General features: G+C 38.1%; 2 long non-coding RNA genes across 2 annotated transcripts in view; both read left to right on the forward strand.

Moving 5' to 3' along the window:
* The window catches only part of LOC138896915 (uncharacterized), a 148,935-nt gene that overhangs the window by 48,162 nt on the left and 81,799 nt on the right, over positions 1-18,974 (forward strand). The gene's annotated exons all lie outside the window — the stretch shown is intronic.
* LOC104111965 (uncharacterized) lies at positions 1,530-2,115 on the forward strand. The gene is made up of 3 exons (XR_689884.4): positions 1,530-1,700; positions 1,791-1,856; positions 1,957-2,115. It is a non-coding gene; the product is annotated as an uncharacterized lncRNA (long non-coding RNA).

Consider the following 18,974-nt stretch of genomic DNA (forward strand, 5'->3'; position numbering starts at 1 on the left):
CTGAATCAAAAGTAGAATACACATCATGCCAACTGAAACCATCCACTAATTCAATTCCGCGAAACAAAATCACAGCACGTATCAAACCCTCTATACCGGTAGGGCATCTAAATCATAAATCATAGCCAAACAATCCAGAAATCACATCAAAACTTATCGTAATGAGTAACAGAAAGTCACTTCTAGCCTCATAGCTCTCAATAGTGAACATAACAATAGACACGGGCTACCACTATAGAGGGTAAACACATAAGTAGAGTACAAAATCATGAAACCCACCCATTTATGAAGCAAGATAGGAGGACTCACCCCGATAAGCAGAGCCGAATCAAAATAAGAATGATGCTCCTCTATAACAAATTGAAACCATACCTGTAATGGCACCGTCTGGTGTAGCTGCCTCAGCCCTACCATTGAATCATATCAACGGGCCGGGCCTCCCTCTATCGGAATGTCCTCCACCTCTAACTAGCCGTGCAAGTGGAGTAACAATTAGAATGGAGCCCTTAGCCTGAGTGCACTGATGAAATCCGCCCCTCCCGAGTCTAGGACAATCTCGCATGATGTGCTTGTTATCACCACACTCATAACAACCCCTCTGCGGGAGTGGCTGCTCGTACTGGGTCTGTGCCAGACAACTAGAATAAGCACTGTAGGAACTCCGTCCCGGTGGTACACTAAAAAATGACTGCCCCACATGAATACCCTGACTTACTAGAGCACTACGAGTAGTCTGAAGTGCGGGCTGAACTGGCTAGGGTTGGGCATAAAATCCAAAAAATTGAATTTTGTACCGGACCGAATTAATTCGGTATTTTGGTTTTGATTTTTTCGGTATTTCGGTACGGTCCTCGGTATTAGGATCTTGAAATTTCGGTATAGCGAAATACCAAATTTTTAAAGACTTTTAAATTAGACCTATATCTATGCATACTGCCCAGTGCCACAGCCCAACCCAATAAGACCCAGCCCCCCAGCCCAACCCTTATCTCTAGTCTTTCATTCAATTAGGGATTAGGCATTAGGGAATTTAGAAAGGGGGATAGTTTCAGAAAGTCAGAAAACGGCAATACTGCAATAGTGAAAAACGTGATGAGGATTCCTGGTGGTTTTGGAAAGTTCAGATTTATGTAGGACTAAGACGTTGCTTGAGCTCTAATTTTGATATGTTTTCTTTTTCTGTAGGTTATAGCAAATTGGTGAACGGGATTGAAGGCTCAAGTTGTTCTTTGGAGCTTATTGAATCACAGGTTTGTTACTGTTTATCTACTGATGCTACTTGTATATAAACTGAGTTTGTTGATTAGGGAGGGCTTGAGGGGGATTGCTTGCAGGTTTAATAGACACATTTACTTGGTTCCTTAACAAACTGGACATGCTATAGTTTTATGGTATCTGACTGTCTTGTTCGTCTAGCTGACTGAACTAAAGTGTTAAAGGTGAAATACCAAATAAACTGTAGGTGGGTGGAATCTCTCCATCCATTCCTTTGATTTTTCTTTCTGTCTCTGAATATTCAATTTGATTGTCATATCTAATTTGATATTTTAGCACTGGTGGCCATATTCTTGAATCATTTAGGAGTTCATTGACTCCTAAATGTGTGCAATCTCTTGTTTGTGTTCAAGATTGGCTTAGAGAAGAGAAGAATCCTATTAGTGTTGAAGAAGACTTGGAGTATCTTGAGGAACTCGAGCTTGGTAAGCTTTAATATTTTGTGTGTATTTTAGTTCAAAATAATATATCATACTTGTTTATTTGTATGACATATTTGGTCGAATTATCTTTAGATATGGAAAATAATGGAAGCAGTACTAGCATTGTTAGATGTATAGTTGCAACTTGCAACTTGAGTAGTAAGTTTAATACTCTATTTGGTTGGTGATATACTTTTGTAGTTTTGTTTTATTATCATTAAAAAATAATATTCTAACTTATGATTTATCTTTTTTTTAGGTTCAAGTGCAATCATGCCCCGTGCTCCTAAAGTACGCTCTCATATTTGGGAACATTTTGAGGTAAAAGAAGATAACGAAGAAGTTCGCAAAGTAAAGTGAAAGCATTGTGGTTGAGTCTATAATGTTCATCCAAAGAGGAATGACACATATAGTTTAAGGAAGCATATTAGGTGTTTTCTTGAGCGTCTTCTTGAAATCCGTATTTAAGAATTAAGACTATGTTGATTCGAGACTATTAGTATAAACTTGAATTGAGGGATGCCCTCTCTATTATTTTGTTGCACTGTATTTAATTCTGTTGCTACTGTTAGAGTCTGCTGCTACTGTTGTGTTCTCTGAGCTTATGCATGTAGTGTCTTAAATTAGTATGCTGCTTTCTTTTCTTGACTGTGTTTATGGTTCTGTGTTTATGGTTTTGCATGTCTTAAATCTGTCTTAAATATTGTGTTTATGGTTTTGCACTTGACAGAAAAGTCGATCGTCAATGTGTGGCATCAAAGATATCTGAATGTTGTGTTTATGGTTTTAAACTGAATTGTGAATTCATTGTGAACCATTGAATCAATTTCATAGATTGTTAGATGAAATGGGTCGAAATGGATTTTCACCCAATTTTCATACATTTAACATCGTGCTTCAAGTTCTTGGTAAAGGAGACAAACCGCTAGGAGAGGGCTATCAGTGAATTGTGAATTCATTGAATCACTGAATCAGTGAATTGTGCACGGAGAGGGTTGTCAGGTGTCATACGCTTATTTAGCGATTATTAAACCGAAACCGTACCGAACCAAAATAAAAAATATCGAACCGTACCGAAATAATTTGGTACGGTATTTGATATACACAATTGATAAACCGAATACCGAAATACTGAACCAAAATTCTTAAATACCGAACCGAAATACCGAATGCCCACCCCTAGAACTAGCCGACTTCCCGAGCCTCCACCATGATGGGTTATAGATGAAGAGTAGAATCCACTGAACCCTCCAGAACCTCGAGACCTCTTGGTCTCCTTAGCCCCCCCTCCTTACCCCAAATACGCTCTAACATCTTAGCAATCTCCACCACCCGCTGAAATAGAGTATCAGTCTGCAACTCCTGAGCCATGTAGAATCTAAGATCATAACTAAGCCCTTCAATGAATCTGCGGACTTGCTCTCTAACTGTAGGAACCAAAGTAGGTGCATGACAGGATAAGGCACTAAACCTGATGGCATACTCTAACACCATCATAGTGCCTTAACGCAACTTCTCAAACTCTACGCGCCATGCATCCCGAAGGGTCTGGGGAACAAACTCTTTCAAGAACATCTCTAGAAACCGAGTCCATGAAAATGAAGCTGCATCGACTGGGCTACCCTCCTCATAAACCTGCCACCACTAATACGCTGCTCCTAATAACTGGAATGTAGTAAAAGCAACCCTACACGCCTCCACAATACCCATGATGCATAAAATACGGTGGCACTCCTCTAGAAAACCATGTGCATCCTATGAAGCCAAACCATTGAAAGTAGAAGGGTGATACTTCTTGAACCTCGCAAGTCTAAGATGCTCTTCCTCTGATGCTCGTGGCCTGACCTCCGGTTGAACCGGAATAATATGCTGTACCGGCACCACACCCGAAACTTGACCAATGTGAGCCCGCTGCTCTAGAGTACCAGCGGTGGGAGTTTGAGCTCCTCCACCAATCTGCGAAGTAGCTGGTGCAACAGAGATCAATCCCGCCCGAGCCAATGTATCAAACATGCTTAGGAACTGCGCTAAAGTCTCCTGAAGTCCGGGGGTAACAATCGGCGCCTCCGATGCCTGTCCCCCAACTAGAGCTACTGGCAGCTCCTCAACTGCTGCCTTGGCAGGTGCTCTAGCTGCGGCACGTGCCCCTATTCAACCTCTACCTCGGCCCCAGCCTCTCGCAACTTTAGCAGGGGGCGCGAGTGTCTACTCAGCTGATCCTGTAATGCGTGTCCTCACCATCTGTGAGAGAATAGAGATACAAAGGCTCAAATTTCGAAATCAACAAATCCGCACGACAAGAATAAAAGAAGTGGAGATTTTTCCTAATAGTTCTGTAGCCTCCCGAATATAAGTACATACGTCTCCATACCGATCCGCAAGACTCTACTAAACTCGCTTATGACTCGTAGCACCTATGAACCTAGAGTTCTGATATCTACTTGTCACGACCCCAATTTACCTCCGTATGATGTCGTGATGATACCTAGTCTTTAAAACTAGGTAAGCCTAACACTTACTAAATTAATAGCTAAATTCAACCAGAAACTATTAAATATGAAAGAGAACTTTCTATACAAAGCTAACAATCCCAAAACTGGTAGTACAAGTCATAAGCTCTAGTGAGTTCACTAGAAAATCTCTAAGTACAATTGTTCTGAAATAGAAATAAACTGTACAAAAATAACTTCTGAAGGTGACTCCGAGGCCTGCGAATGCAAAGGCAGGTATACCTTGAAATCTCCACAACAATATCTGATTCGCTATCTAATAACCAACAGACTCCAAAGTACCTGGATTTGTACAAAAATGGCAGAATTGTAGTATGAGTACACCACGGTCGGTACCCAGTAAGTATCAAGACTAACCTTGGTAGAGTAGTGATGAGGTACAAGTCAAGACACTCACTAGACAAAACAACATGTACAATATAGAAGTATAATACTAATAACGGAAAGCAAAAATCAGTAAATGGCAACAAGAACCAACAAGTGATATAAATAGTAAAATAATAAGAACACCGTGACGTATCATTAAAACCAAATAGGGAAACACAAGGGACAATCAATTAATCAAGCCGTTCTAACACAAGTTTCGCAATGAATCACTCTGTGGTACTTCATCTCCTAGTCACAAGTCACGGGTCTCAACCCACAATCATATACTCACAGAACCTCGTGCCCACATCTCGCATCACAACCGCACGGATAACTCACGTGCCAAAATCTCAATCCGTCCGGCATGATCACAAGCTCACAATCACAATCTGCCCGGCATGATCACATGCTCACAATCATAATCCGCCCAGCATGGTCGCAGGCTCACAATCACAACCCACCCGGTATGATCACAGGCCGTCAATCATAATTCTCCCGACATGGTGACAAACTCAATATCAACATGGAAACAAATAATACAAGGACACATGGGCATGATGAATAAATGTCAAGTTTGAAACTCCTAAGCTAGTAGAAGTGGCATGCTTCTGTGTATGCTTGTGGGAGTGTACTACTGCAACCAAATTCAACAAGTAATATTAAAGGCATCGAATATCTCATCGAAACAACAAAGCAAGTCACACAAGGTGTATGAAAAACACAAGGAAAAGCACACCATCACAGGAAAATCACCAACACAATGCCAACAACCATCACACATTATCCCTGACATTGCCACCCTTATCTCTCCGATAGCCACCCGTATCTCTCCGCCCTGACATTATAATTAGACACCCTTATCTCTCCTATAGCCACCCATATCACTCTGTATAATAGCTAACCTTATCGCTTCGTCTGAACAATAATACAATAGCCACCCGTATCACTCCGTACATTCAACAATAGTGAGATGCCACCCTTATGCCCCGCATAACAACAACGGTGAAATTCCACCCTTATACTTCGCATAACAACAACGGTGAAATTCCACCCTTATACTCCGCATAACATCAACCAAGCCACACAATAAATCATATGTGCTATCATCACCACAACACAACATATCAACTCGTATCACATGTGCCCGTAGGCTACAATCTTTCCGAAGATTCAACAATATCAATATTGTCACAACGAATAGCCCACGGCTAAACACAACGTATGTAGAATCTTAATAAGAACAAAATGACGGAAAAGTAACTCAACAAGGAACCATACCCCTTTTTAAACTCAACTTCGATTAGAATAGATTAATGACTCTCAATAACTTCAATTCTAATTAATTGTTTAAGGATAACCTTGATAGTGATAGTACTTCCATGGAATGGCAAAACTTCATACTCTAGTGTATGAATTAGGCTAACAATGAAAAAGATGACACGAACTAGTACTACGTCTAAATGCATGAGAGAAACCCGGCAACAAATGATATCATGTGACGATAATTTCAACTAAGAGTAGATCCACAATAAAAGAAATCACATAATGACACAAAGTGATAACAACTCCCAATAAAGCATATAAGAGCAAACTCGACAAGTAAAGAATGTGACATGTAACGACAACTTCAAATAAAGCATGTGATAGTAGACACGTTGGATAAAAGATATAATATGTGCTAACAATTTCAAATAAGTACATGAAAGAAGCATAAAAGTCTAAGCCGGTAAATTTTCCTCATATACACCTCGCGTACACGGCTTTCACATGACACAAATAGCAAAAATGACTCAAATCATAAGGGGTAGTCCCCCCTCCCCCACAAAGTTAAGCAAGATACATACTTCAAAGAAGCTAGACCGATACTCTAAAATGACTTTCTCGAATGAAACAACCTCAGGATGACTCAAACCTAGCCAAAATAACTTAATATCATAAATAAAAACCATAGGAAACAATTCCGGAAAATAAAGTTTCAATCTTTAATGAAAGCTAAAAAGTCAAACTAAAAAGTCAACCCAAGGACCTAAACCTTGGAACCCGATAAAATTTATACAATTTGAACACCCATTCCGATACGAGTCCAACCATACAAAATTTATCCAATTCCGACATCAATTCGTCCTTCAAATCATCATTTTACATTTTGAAAGTTTTCACAAAATTTCTATTTCCCCCAACTCAAACCACTGATTTAATGATAAAAATAAAGATGGAATCATGAAATAGAATCAAATCCGGGTAGAGAACACTTATCCTAAACCAACACGTGAAGAACCCCTTAAACATAGCTCAAATCAGAGGTCTCTAGCTCGAAAGATGATAAATGGAACAAAACCCCCGATTTGGGAATTAATATCTGCTGCCCAAGCATTTGCACATCGCGATCGCAGAAATACAAATGCGATCGCGAAGAAGAAACAACTACTGCCCAAAAATGCACCACGTGAACGCGAATCAAGTGATGCGAACGCGTTTCACAGCGACCTCCGCTTATGTGATCACGAACCATATGACGCGAACATGAAGAAAAATAAACCTGGCTTCACCAGCATGGTCGCCCACTATGCGATCGCGAAACAACAAATGCGAATGCGATGAAGCATAATCCACACGTACGCGATCGAGAGCCATTCACTACAAATGCGAAGAGGAAAAAAGGGGGATCACCCACCAAATAGCCTACGCGATCGTGGATGGACCTTCGTGATCGCGAATAAGGACATCTTGCACCAACAAATTAGCAGTCCAATAACACAGAGAAATGGCCCGTAGCCTATCCGGAACACACCCGAGGCCCCCGGGACCCCATTGAAACATACCAACTAGTTCTATAACATAACGCGGACCTGCTCGAGGTCTCAAATCACATAAAACAACATCAAAACTATGAATCACACCTCGAATCAAACTTAATAAACTTATGAACTTTCAACTTCTATAACTCGCGCCAAATTATATCAAATCAACCCGGAATGACGTCAAATTTTGCATGCAAGTTCCAAATGGCAAAACGAAGATATACAAACTCCCGAAATTAAAATACGAACCCGATATCAACAAAGTCAACTCCCGGTCAAAGCTCTTAACCTTCGAAACTTTCAACTTTTCAATTTTTGCCGAAATGCATCAAATTAACCTACGGACCTCCAATTCCAAATCTGGACACACGCCTAAGTCCAAAATCACCATACGAGGCTATTGGAATTATTAAAACACCATTCCGGAGTCATCTACATAAAAGTCAAACTATGGTCAACTCTTTTCACTTAAGCTTCTAAAACAAGAATTATTCTTCCAAATCAAATCCCGAATCATTTGAAATCTGAACTCGGCCACACACGCAAGTCATAATATATAATACGAAGCTTTTCTAGACCTTAAGACACCTAATGAGATGCTAATTCTCAAAATGACCAATCAGGTCATTTCATTAACTATTCCACCAGCTCTCTAAGTAATGAAGTGTAACGATCCGACCGATCATTTTGAGCATTTACACTTCACTCGTTTGTTTGAGGGCATGATTAGCTCCATATGATGTAATGACTTATGTGAATTGTCGGTTTTAGTTTTCAGGTTATTTCGAATTGATTTGAAAAAATGATTCTCAACTAGAAGCTTTAAATTTGAAAAAGTCGACCAAGTTCGACTTTTTGTGAATTTGAACCCGGAACAGAGTTTTGATTGTTCCATTAGCTCCGTTGGGTGATTTTGGACTTAGGAGCGTGTCTAGATTGTGATTTGGAGCTCCGTGGTTGAATTTGGCTCGAAATAACGAAAGTTAAAATTTTGGAAAGTTTGATCGGGAGTGGACTTTTTGATATCGGGGTCCCGAGTGGCTCGGGTGAGTTTCGCACGAGGTTCAGATCATTTCATTGCATTTTGGATTTTTGCTAAGCTACTAGTTCTAGTGTTCCACACCTGCGACTGGTATTGTACAGGTGCCATGGTCGCAGAAGCGTTAATGGAGTCGTAGAAGCGAGAAGAGGCTGCATGAGGAAGATCGCAAAAACGGATTTTTGAAGCGCACCTGCGTGCGCGCAGATGCGAGATTGGAAGCGCAGGTGCGAAAATTTTCGCAGAAGTGAAATTTGATATTCGCAGGTGCGGGGGTACTGGGCAAGGCTATTTTTTGTAGGAGCGAAGTTTTTACCGCAGAAGCGGTGGTCGCAGATGCGACGAATTGTCCACAAATGCAGAATCGCTGGGGCAGAAGCTATATTATCGAGGGTTTTGATTCTTTCTTCATTTTGAGAGTTATGGAGCTCGGATTGAGGCGATTCTTGAGGCAATTTTAACCATATGAATTGGGGTAAGTGTTATGTACTAGGCTTTGGTTATATTTCATGAATCTACCTTCGTTTAAATTTTAAAGAGAAATTGGGGGTTTTGGCCTAAAGTTTCATAATATGAACTTTCGAGTTTTGAACATCGAATTAGAGTCGGATTTAAGTGAAACTAGTATGATTGGACTCGTAGTTGAATGGGTTATTGGATTTTGTAAATTTTGTCGGGTTCTGAGGTGCGGGCCCGGATTGGGCTTTTGGCCGATTTTGGGCTTTTGATTCAAGATTTGATCTTTTTCGATCGGGATTGGTTCCTTTAGCATTGTTTGATGTATTTGAGTTGTTTTTGGTTAGTTTCGAGCTGTTCGGAGGTCGGAACGAGCGTGATATCATCTTTGGAGCATCACTTGGCTTGCTCGGCATTGGTATTGACTTGTTCGAGGTAAGTAACTCTTCTAATCTTAGTGCTGAGGGTATGAAACCCTGAAATACGTGTTATGTGATTGGTATTGAGGTGACACACATGCTAGGTGACAGGCGTGTGGGCGTGCACCATGTGAATTGGGACTCTGTTATTTCCATGGCACTGTATAGTAGTCCTACTTTATTGATATCCGTGTTTCCATCATGTGATAAAGTAGTTAAGTTGTCAAATATGCTAGATATCATGTTTAGGCATTTTGTCGATATTGTTTGGACCCATAGTGGTCATTTCTTACTGTCATCTCACTGATTTCATTGATATTTCGTACTTAGTCATATTCATGCATTCATATCATATCTCAGTCTCAGTTATTTATTGATACATCATATCATTGTTGTCGGGCTAGTTTCATGGCATTGTGAGCCCGTGAGTGACACTGGAGAGTGATGACTGAGTGAGGCCGAGGGCCTGAGTGAGACTGATATTTTGGGATCGGGCTGCACGCCGCAACATGTTATTTTTCTATTTTTGGATCGGGCTGCACGACGCAGCATGTTATATTGATATTTTGGAATCGGGCTCCACGCTGCAGCATGTTATATGGATTACATTTTATGGGATCGGGCTGCATGCCGCTGCGATATAGCGCTTGGGCTGAAAGGAGCCCCTCCGGAGTTTGCACACCCCCGGTGAGCGTAGTCGACTATAAATATGGATCGGGCTGTACGTCACAGCGGGTATGGTACAACGCTGAGTGTTTGAGTGTGTTGAGCATAGTGAGAGAGAATACGAGACAATGAGATTGAGTACTCTAAGAGTGTGAGTACATGACCTCATCATCGAGATGCATTGCATTTGACATGCGTACTTGAGATACATGCATAGAGGTGCATTTCCTTCTGCGACCCAGTTTTGGGGACATTTATGATTTTACCTGTATCTTGACATATAGGCATAGAGAAGTACCTTCCTCATGCTATTATAAAATGAAACATCTTACTATTTGTTGAAAGGAGTTTTGGGAAAAATCACGGTTTTCAAACTTACTCGTATATTAGCTTTTCGGTAAAAGATTTTGATTTTCACTGAGATACTTGAAAAGAAATGCCTATTTTTCTGGAAATCTGAACGAACTGAGCCTTTTATTTCTGAGATACTCGTTTGTTACTTGTACTATGCTGTTATGAACTGTTGTGAAATATTGGTGTTAGACCAGACCCCCTTTTTGTTAGCTCGTCACTACTTTCAACCTAAGGTTAGGTTTGTTACTTATTGAGTACATGGGGTCGGTTATACTCATACTACACTTGTGCATCTTGTGTGCCGATGTTGGCTGCTGATGTTGCTGTGTTCGATGGGAGCTGGATTGAAGATGTACCCGCGTCCCGGCTGTAGCTACCTCTTGTTCGTGGTAGCTTTAGATCTGTAAATCTCTGTTTATGTACTATTCAAACAGACTATGTATTTATTTTATTTTTGCTTTGTAAACTCTATTCTTAGAAGCTCATAATTTGTACTATCAATCCTTGGGGAATGTATAAGATTCAAATATTTTTTTACTTAATCACTTTATTAATTGTTATTGGAACTGGTTAGTGGTTAATTGGCTTGCCTAGCGGGTTGGGTTAGGTGCCATAACGACTAGTGAATTTAGGGTCGTGACATGAAGCTTGATTTAACATAATTTTTAACCAAGTTTTACTTATTAATACATGCAATTAAACTATCAAGTTGAGTCCAAATAGTGCAAGTAATAGCATAATAAAGGCCTATGTCTACCCGGTCATAACATGAATTTTAGCTACGCACAGACTCTCATTACTTCGTGCGTACGTAGCACTCACAATTAGTAGAAAATAATAATTTGAACACCTATGGAGTTAATTCCCTATTACAAGGTTAGGCAAGAGACTTACCTCATCTCCAGTCCACTTTTCGGTCCACAAATCACTTTAAAAGCCTCAAGTCGGTGCCGAACAATCCGAAACTAGCCAAAGGATATATAAACTGATCAACAATCGCTCAAAAGTTCACAATTTAACTGTTAGAGTGATTACCCAACCCAATTTAGAAGGTTCCTAAAAATTCATCCCCAGGCCCACGTGCCCGGATTCCGGAAAGTTTTGTAAATAAATATTACCCATAACCTCACAGACACAAATATATAATTTATTCTAATTTTCACAACCAAATCCATGATCAAATCCCAATTTCACCTAAACCCTAGGTTCTTCAAAACAATCCCACAAGTTTCACTAATTTTCCATGTTTAATCTACCTATAATCTGCATATTTAACTTAAAAATGGGTAGATTTTACTTACTTTATGATGTTGATGAGAATCCCCCACAAAAGTGCTCTCATAATCGCCCAAGACCAAGTTAAAGTGTGGAAAGGCTAAGTCCCGAATTAAATGCCCTCTACTGCCCATCGATATCAGCTTCCGCGGCCCAAACAGTCGCACATGTGACCCCGCACCTGCGGAAAGTCCATCGCAGGTGCGGTCCTCTACTAGGCCAGATCCCTTCGCTTTTTCGGACCAATGATCGCTTCTGCAGAAAATTGACTGCACCTGCGAACCCACACAAGCCCCTCACACTTCCGCTTCTCGGAAGAAAACTCGCGCCAGCGGGTGCGCATCTGCGCCCAGGCGTCTGTACTTGCAAACCCAGGCCTGGGCTAGCCACCTCTGCTTCTGCAATGAGCCATGCGCACCTATGAGTCCGCACCTACGGCCAACCCTCCGCAGGTGCGAAGACACCAGAACATCAGCACCTTCAGCCAAAACAACCAAGTCCAAAAACGATCCGATTCTCACCCCGAGCCCCCGGGACCCCGTCCGAACATACCAACAAGTTTCAAAATACATAACGAACCTACTCGAGGCCATAAATCACATCAAACAGTCTCGACTCTACGAATCACAACCCAATTCAAGCCTATCAAAACTATGAACATCCGACTTCCAAAACTAACGCCGAATCATATCAAAACAACTCCGATTGATCTCAAATTTTGCACACAAGTTATAAATCACCATACAGACCTATTCCCAAGCTCGGAATCCCAAACAATCCTCGATAACATCAAAGTCTACTCCAAACCAAATTTAAAAAACTTGAAAACCTTCAATGAACCAACTTTCAACATTAAGGGCTGAAATGCTCCCGGATCACCCGATCCATAAACACGCCCAAGTCCGAAATCATCATATGAACCTATTGGGACCATCAAATACTGGTTCCGAGGTCGTTTACTCTAAATGTTGACTCAAGTCAAACTTAGCCATCATAAGCTACTGTTAAAGAACTAAGTGTTCCGATTTCAACCTGAACCCTTTCAAACCCAGACCAACAATCTTCGCAAGTCATAAAACAGTAAAAGCACATAGGAAGAGTCTTAATTTGGGGAACGAGGATTTAAAAAGTAAAATGACCGGTATATCTAATAGACTAAGTTAAAATTGATCTTCCATTGTATATAGGTTTATTTTGAAGAAAAATATGCCCGTCATGCTACTAAAGAACTTAGATCCGCCGAATAGCTTATATAATAACACACAAATGGTATATAGAAGTTTTGACAATAACATCATACATGCATAAATTATGATACGAGTCAATGCACTTCTAAGTATGTATTTATCCTCGAATTTAACTTTCGTTTCCCGAAACTAAAAGATACCCTTTTAAATTTGTGTGAAAATAATTTTCAGTATGTTTATATTTTGCAATTATAAATAAAGCACAAGGACAACCATCCTAAATATTGGACTATACCACAATATGTTTTGTTGCACAAACAACTATATGTTACAAGAGGGATATCAATATTGACAACAAGAGTTTTGATTATAACAGAGCAATCAAAACATAAGAAGAAAATATACACAAAAAATATCGTCTATAAAGAAATGTTCGGTAAGTTACCATCATATTAAATACTTTTAAACTATAATACATAATTATCTATCTAACATGACTAAATTGACCACTTGTGTAAGTTCCGATGATGTCCTTTCATTTCGAATTCACGTATTATGCTAATGTAATAATATTTTTCGGCGTTTAGATAATTATTTTATTATTATACATAAAATTTCTCTCATTAATTAAAATTTATTATTCTTTCATATAAATAAATATTTAAATTATCACGTGTCATTACTAACGTGCACGTAGAGGTGATATGCAGTTAAGTCAGATAAATGATCGAGAAAATTGCAAGTAAAGATGAAAGACAAAACCCAACAAAACACTGGCTAGATTTCCTCACTTTTCCATATCCGTTCCAAACCACTGATCACTATTCCCAAAATCCGCGTGTACACCATCAAGAGAGAAACATGAAAGGGTGACCTTAGGGGGATGGATCCGTATCCACACGCTGCACTGATAACTCACGTGCTAATAATAGAATCCGCATGGACAACTCACGTGCTGCACGAACAACTCACGTGCTAATAACATCAATATATGGATCTGCATGGACAACTCACGTGCCAACAACACAATCCGCCCGGTATGGTCACAGGCATAACAACACAATCCACCCAGTAAGATCACAGGCCCCCAATCCAATCATAACATACATGAGCAAATAAACAAGTATACATAAATGAAATGAGTGAATAACAAATCTCATGCCCCTGGACTGGTATAAACAACATGTTAAGTGTAGGCATGTGCAAGTGTACTATTATTACTCAAACCGGCAAATTTGATCAAAGAATAATATTTATCAGTTCATTCAGGGATTAAACGCCTATGTAGCCTCAAACACGGCTAAAATAGTTCACAACAATATCACCAGTGTGCGAAACATCATAGTTAAAGGTTTAACAGTCAAATTCTAGGCTTATGAGAGCATGAGCACAACCCGAACATGAGTAAATTATCCCTGGTGTCCTCACATAGGTTCATCCCCACGCATGTGCGTACCCAATAGCGCATAGCTATCAAAATAATTCAGGCAACTAGTGCCTCAACCGAGTTTAAATAAGATACTTACCTCAAACAAATCAAATCACTCCGCTAGCAAGCCCTTCCTACACGTATCAGTATCTGGAAGGCTCGAATCTAGCCAAAAATAACGTAATACTATTAACATAAGCTATAGGAATTGATTCCAAATGATAAAGCTAAGTTCTTTAAACAAATTCAAAAAGTAAACCCCGGGCCACATCTCAGAATCCGACAAAACTAATAAAATCCGAACACCCATTCAACAACGAGTCCAACCACACCAAAATTACTCCATTCCGATCTCAACTCGGCCTTCAAATTCCCAAATTAATGTCTATAAAGTTTCTACAATTTTTCCTAATTTTTCCAACCCAAAACACTAATTGAATGGTAAAAACAATGATAGATTCATGTATATTAGCCAAATCTGAGTTAGAATCACTTATCCCAATTAATTCCTTAAAAATCCGTTCAAGAATCGCCTCAAGTATAAAAGTATGAATACAATGTCAAGTAACTAAAACAACCTTAAAACTAAATTTTACACTGGACAAAATAGTCAATCAATTATTTTCGTAATATTTAGGGCTTTAAAATGATTTAAGATCTGAAATCAATTAAATCTTTTTTATTTGACTACGTAGGAAATTATAATTTAGGCTTTTGATATCAATTATGAAAAGATAAAAATAGAGTTGTATTACAGCTAAAATTTATTTCTTCGTGAATTTAGAATTGATAAAAGTTTGAGTAGGAAGAGATCTATCTACAAAAAAACTACTGAAAGCTTGGGATGCCTCTCGGACTTGGCAGAAACTAGCCCCTCAATTTATTGCATAAACCTCTCATATGCTTATTTTTCCTAAGGTAACAGAAGTTAGTTTAGTAAGAGATCGAAGGAACCAAAGAAAAGAGTATGCAAGGGACATTGTCTAGATCTTACTTTGTTTCAGCAGGCTCTAACCACGACCAAATATTAATTGCTATTCACTGACACTGAATCAATTGACTGCTCATTGTTGAATGAACTATTTTGAGATTTTAGAACTATAAGCTAACATGTGTGAAGTGAAAAAGGTAATGATTTTTTGTGTAATGAGAAAACTGGCTTTAAATTTTTTTTTCTTAAGGTAACTTTGCATTTTTTTTATTTTGGATAGTCCTACATTCTTTTTTTGCAGGTTAGTATTATTATCATAGAATTATGGGATACTTCACCAAGTTGATTAAGAAGAAATTAAGAAAAGAAAATAGACTTTTGCTAAAGAGACAATCTATGTAAGCCAAGAGAGCCTTGGGCAGCCAACACCAGTTAAGTGCCAAGATTGATTAATCTTTTTTAGTGACATTAATCTCTCACATGTGCGAGCCACACTTACCCATAAAATCTTTTTGGTTTTCTTATTGTTTATCATGTTATCAAGGCTGATAATAAGCAGCTAAGAGGTACTTAATCTTTTTTACTTTATCAATTCTTTTATCATTTGCTATCTTATGTGTTCCAAGAACTAGATCACATAAAAATAATTCTTTTTATATGGGTCATGGAATATTCAAGAAAAAATACGAAACGGAAGGTTTGATATGGAGCCTCCAAATCTTCAATATATAATTGTGATACACCCGATAGGTCATCTTCAATTTTATTTCTGTATTCCGAGACCTATAATAACTCCATTCAGCCTTCCTCAATTTGCGTACATAGTTCGTATTTTTTTCCAGAAGGTTTTTATGAGAAAATTGATGAAAATATAAAATCGTGCCTTAAAAACTCATTTGAGTTGACTTCAGTTAACATTTTGAGTAAACGGACCCTGATTAGTGTTATGACGGTTTCGGTGGGCCCGTGTCATGATTTGAAACTTGGGCGTATGCCCGAAATCAAATTCGGAAGTTCCTAGCTTGATTTAACGCCATTTGTCGAAAACTAGAAATTTAAAGGTTTAAAGAATTCCTAAATTTGGCCATAATTAATTTTTTTGATACCGGGTCTCGATTTAGATTCCGAGAGTTCGAGAAGCTTCGTAATAATATTTATGACTTGTGTACAAAATTTAAAGTAATTTCGAAGCGCGTAGGCACGTTTTTCGTTAGTTTTTGAAAAATTAAAACTTTTGATTTTATAAAGCTTGAATTTCTAAGGTTTGACCCGAGTTTGACTTTGTGGTTAATGGGGCCAAAATTTGGTTTTGAAAGTTTGTACAAGTTCATTTTGCTATTTTTAACTTGTCGGTAAAATTTGGCGCGATTCGGAGTTGATAGGATTCAAACGGTTGGTTGAAAATTTTGAAGTTCTTAAAATTTCTTTGAAACTCCATGCGTTTTGGCATTCAATTCTAAATTCTTGGTGTTATTTTGGTATTTTGATCGCGTGAGCGAGTTCGTAACATATTTTAGGACCTGTATGTATGTTTGGTTGAGGTCTCAAATCTGCAGACTTGTTAGTTTGACTTCGGAAGCTTATATCTTTTAGGAAAACTACCAGCTATGTCCATTTATAAGTAGCTCATTACAAAAATTGGCCAATTCATAAAATATTACTAATATTAGCCAATTAACTATTTGTAGCAAAAAAAGGTCAATTTTTTCCTTTCTTTTGAGTGGGTGTTATTAGAATAGATTGGGTACATCTTAAGGAGCTTGAATCTCCATTTGGGATGATTTGGTGAAGTTTTGAGGTAGTTTGAATTGAAAATTCGAAATAAAAACTGAACATGAAAAAAATGATATGTGTATCACGCTGTGTATTATTTGTGTATAACATATGTATCATATTTGTATCAATTGTGTATCACATGTATACCTGTGTGTGAGATACATGCGCGATACATTGTCGCAGAAGAATTTTTTGTACTCGATTTAATTAAGAATTTTGATACAAAACCAGTCCAAATCACTTCCACTCTTCCTCAAATTTTGTATATTGACTTATCTATATGTTTTCAATGGATTTTAACTATACCCATTGAAAAAGTTTCTTTTTTGCTTAGATTTTTGGAATATTGTATTTTTTTTGTATTTCATCACCTTATTTGCTACCTCATGCATGAAATTTCCTTTCCGTCTTGCATCTAATGTTGCTAATCACGCTTAAAAATATGGAAGAAGATTTTTGCATGTGATTCTTTGAGAGAAAGAACTTTATTTATTTGATTTTTTAATTTTTATATGTGCTTGGCTAGTTTCGGTAAGTCTATGACTAATGGCTAGAGGTTGGTAAGTTGAGACTTATTTGGGACATTTGTGTAAGTTTCCCTTATCTTTTAATCTATAAGGAATTTGGAGATAATCCTAAAATGAAAGTTGTAGCCATTTGAGTCTAGTTTTGAGAAAGTTAAACCATTCATCATTTGGACATTTGTATAGGAAGTTATAATCGATTTACAAAAAAACTGGTATTGTAGTTTTCACTGCAGTTTCTGCTTGGAAAACTGCTGAAGCAGCTCGCCTCTTTAAAATGCGACCTGCCTGGGTAGCTTAAAAACGCATTTCAGCTTCTTTTCTTCATTTTTTTTTTTGAAAACTAGTCCGAGAGTGGGCGATTTTTGAAGGGTTCTTCACGTGTTTGTTTGGGGTAAGTGTTCTTTATCCGAAATTGATTATATTTTATGACTCCATAATTGTTTTCATCATTAAATTAGTGAATTGAATGGAAAAATGGAAATTTTATAAAAATCTTTCAAAAATATAAAATGAGAATTTGAAGGGCGATTCAATATCGAAAATTGATAATTTTGGTATGGTTGGACTCGTTATCGAATGCGTGTTTGGATTTTATAAATTTTGTCGGGTTTCGAGTTGCGGGACTGGGGTTGACTTTTTAGTTTTAATTAAAGATCGAAGTTTTATTATCCGGAATCATTTTCTCTGAGTTTTATTTATGATGTTAAGTTATTTTAGCTAGATTTGAGCCGTCCAGACGTTGTTTCACACGAGAAAGCCAATTTAGAGTGTCAGTCTAGCTTCTTTGAGGTAAGTATCTTGCCTAACTTTGTGCATGAGAACTACTCTTTAGGATTTGAGTAATTTTTGCTAATTGTGTCATGTGAAGACTGTGTACGCGAGGTGACGAGTATGTACTGGGCTAAATTGTGAAAATTTGACCGTTTAGGGCCCTTAGGTTCTTGTGTTCATTAGTTATGAAGTTGTTTATCATGTTAAATTCTCTAAATTTACCCTTACATGTATTATTTGAAATTAATTGATTCAGGTTTTACCCTTATTGCCGATTGAACTCTTATGTGCCTTAAATGAAGTTCTTGCCTCTTTTATTGCAATGCTATCTTTTTCGTAATTGCTTGTCCTTAATTAAAGTTATTATTATCTTTTTCGTAATTGCTTATCCTTAATTATAGTTATTATTATCTTTTCTGTAATTGCCTGTTCTTAATTGAATTTATTATTATCTTTTCCGTAATTGCTTATCCTTAATTGAAGTTGTTATTATTTTTTTTTCATAATTGCTTATCCTTAATTGAATTTGTTGTTATCTCTTCCGTAATTGCCCAACCCTAAATGAAGTTTTGTTATCCCTTTTCATTGTTGACTCATCCTTATTTGGAATCATTGTTAGACATTATCTCTCTCTTGTTGAGCTATACTTGTTGAGACCGTTATTCCCTGTTGTGTCTTTCTTTGTGGGCTCGTTCTTCCGTTTCTTTGTGTTCTAAAGTTCTTGTATTGATTTACTTGCCGTATTCTCGTGTTATTGTTGTTGTTTTTGC

The sequence above is a fragment of the Nicotiana tomentosiformis genome, chromosome 8 (genome assembly GCF_000390325.3).
Source record: "Nicotiana tomentosiformis chromosome 8, ASM39032v3, whole genome shotgun sequence".
NCBI lineage: Eukaryota > Viridiplantae > Streptophyta > Magnoliopsida > Solanales > Solanaceae > Nicotiana > Nicotiana tomentosiformis.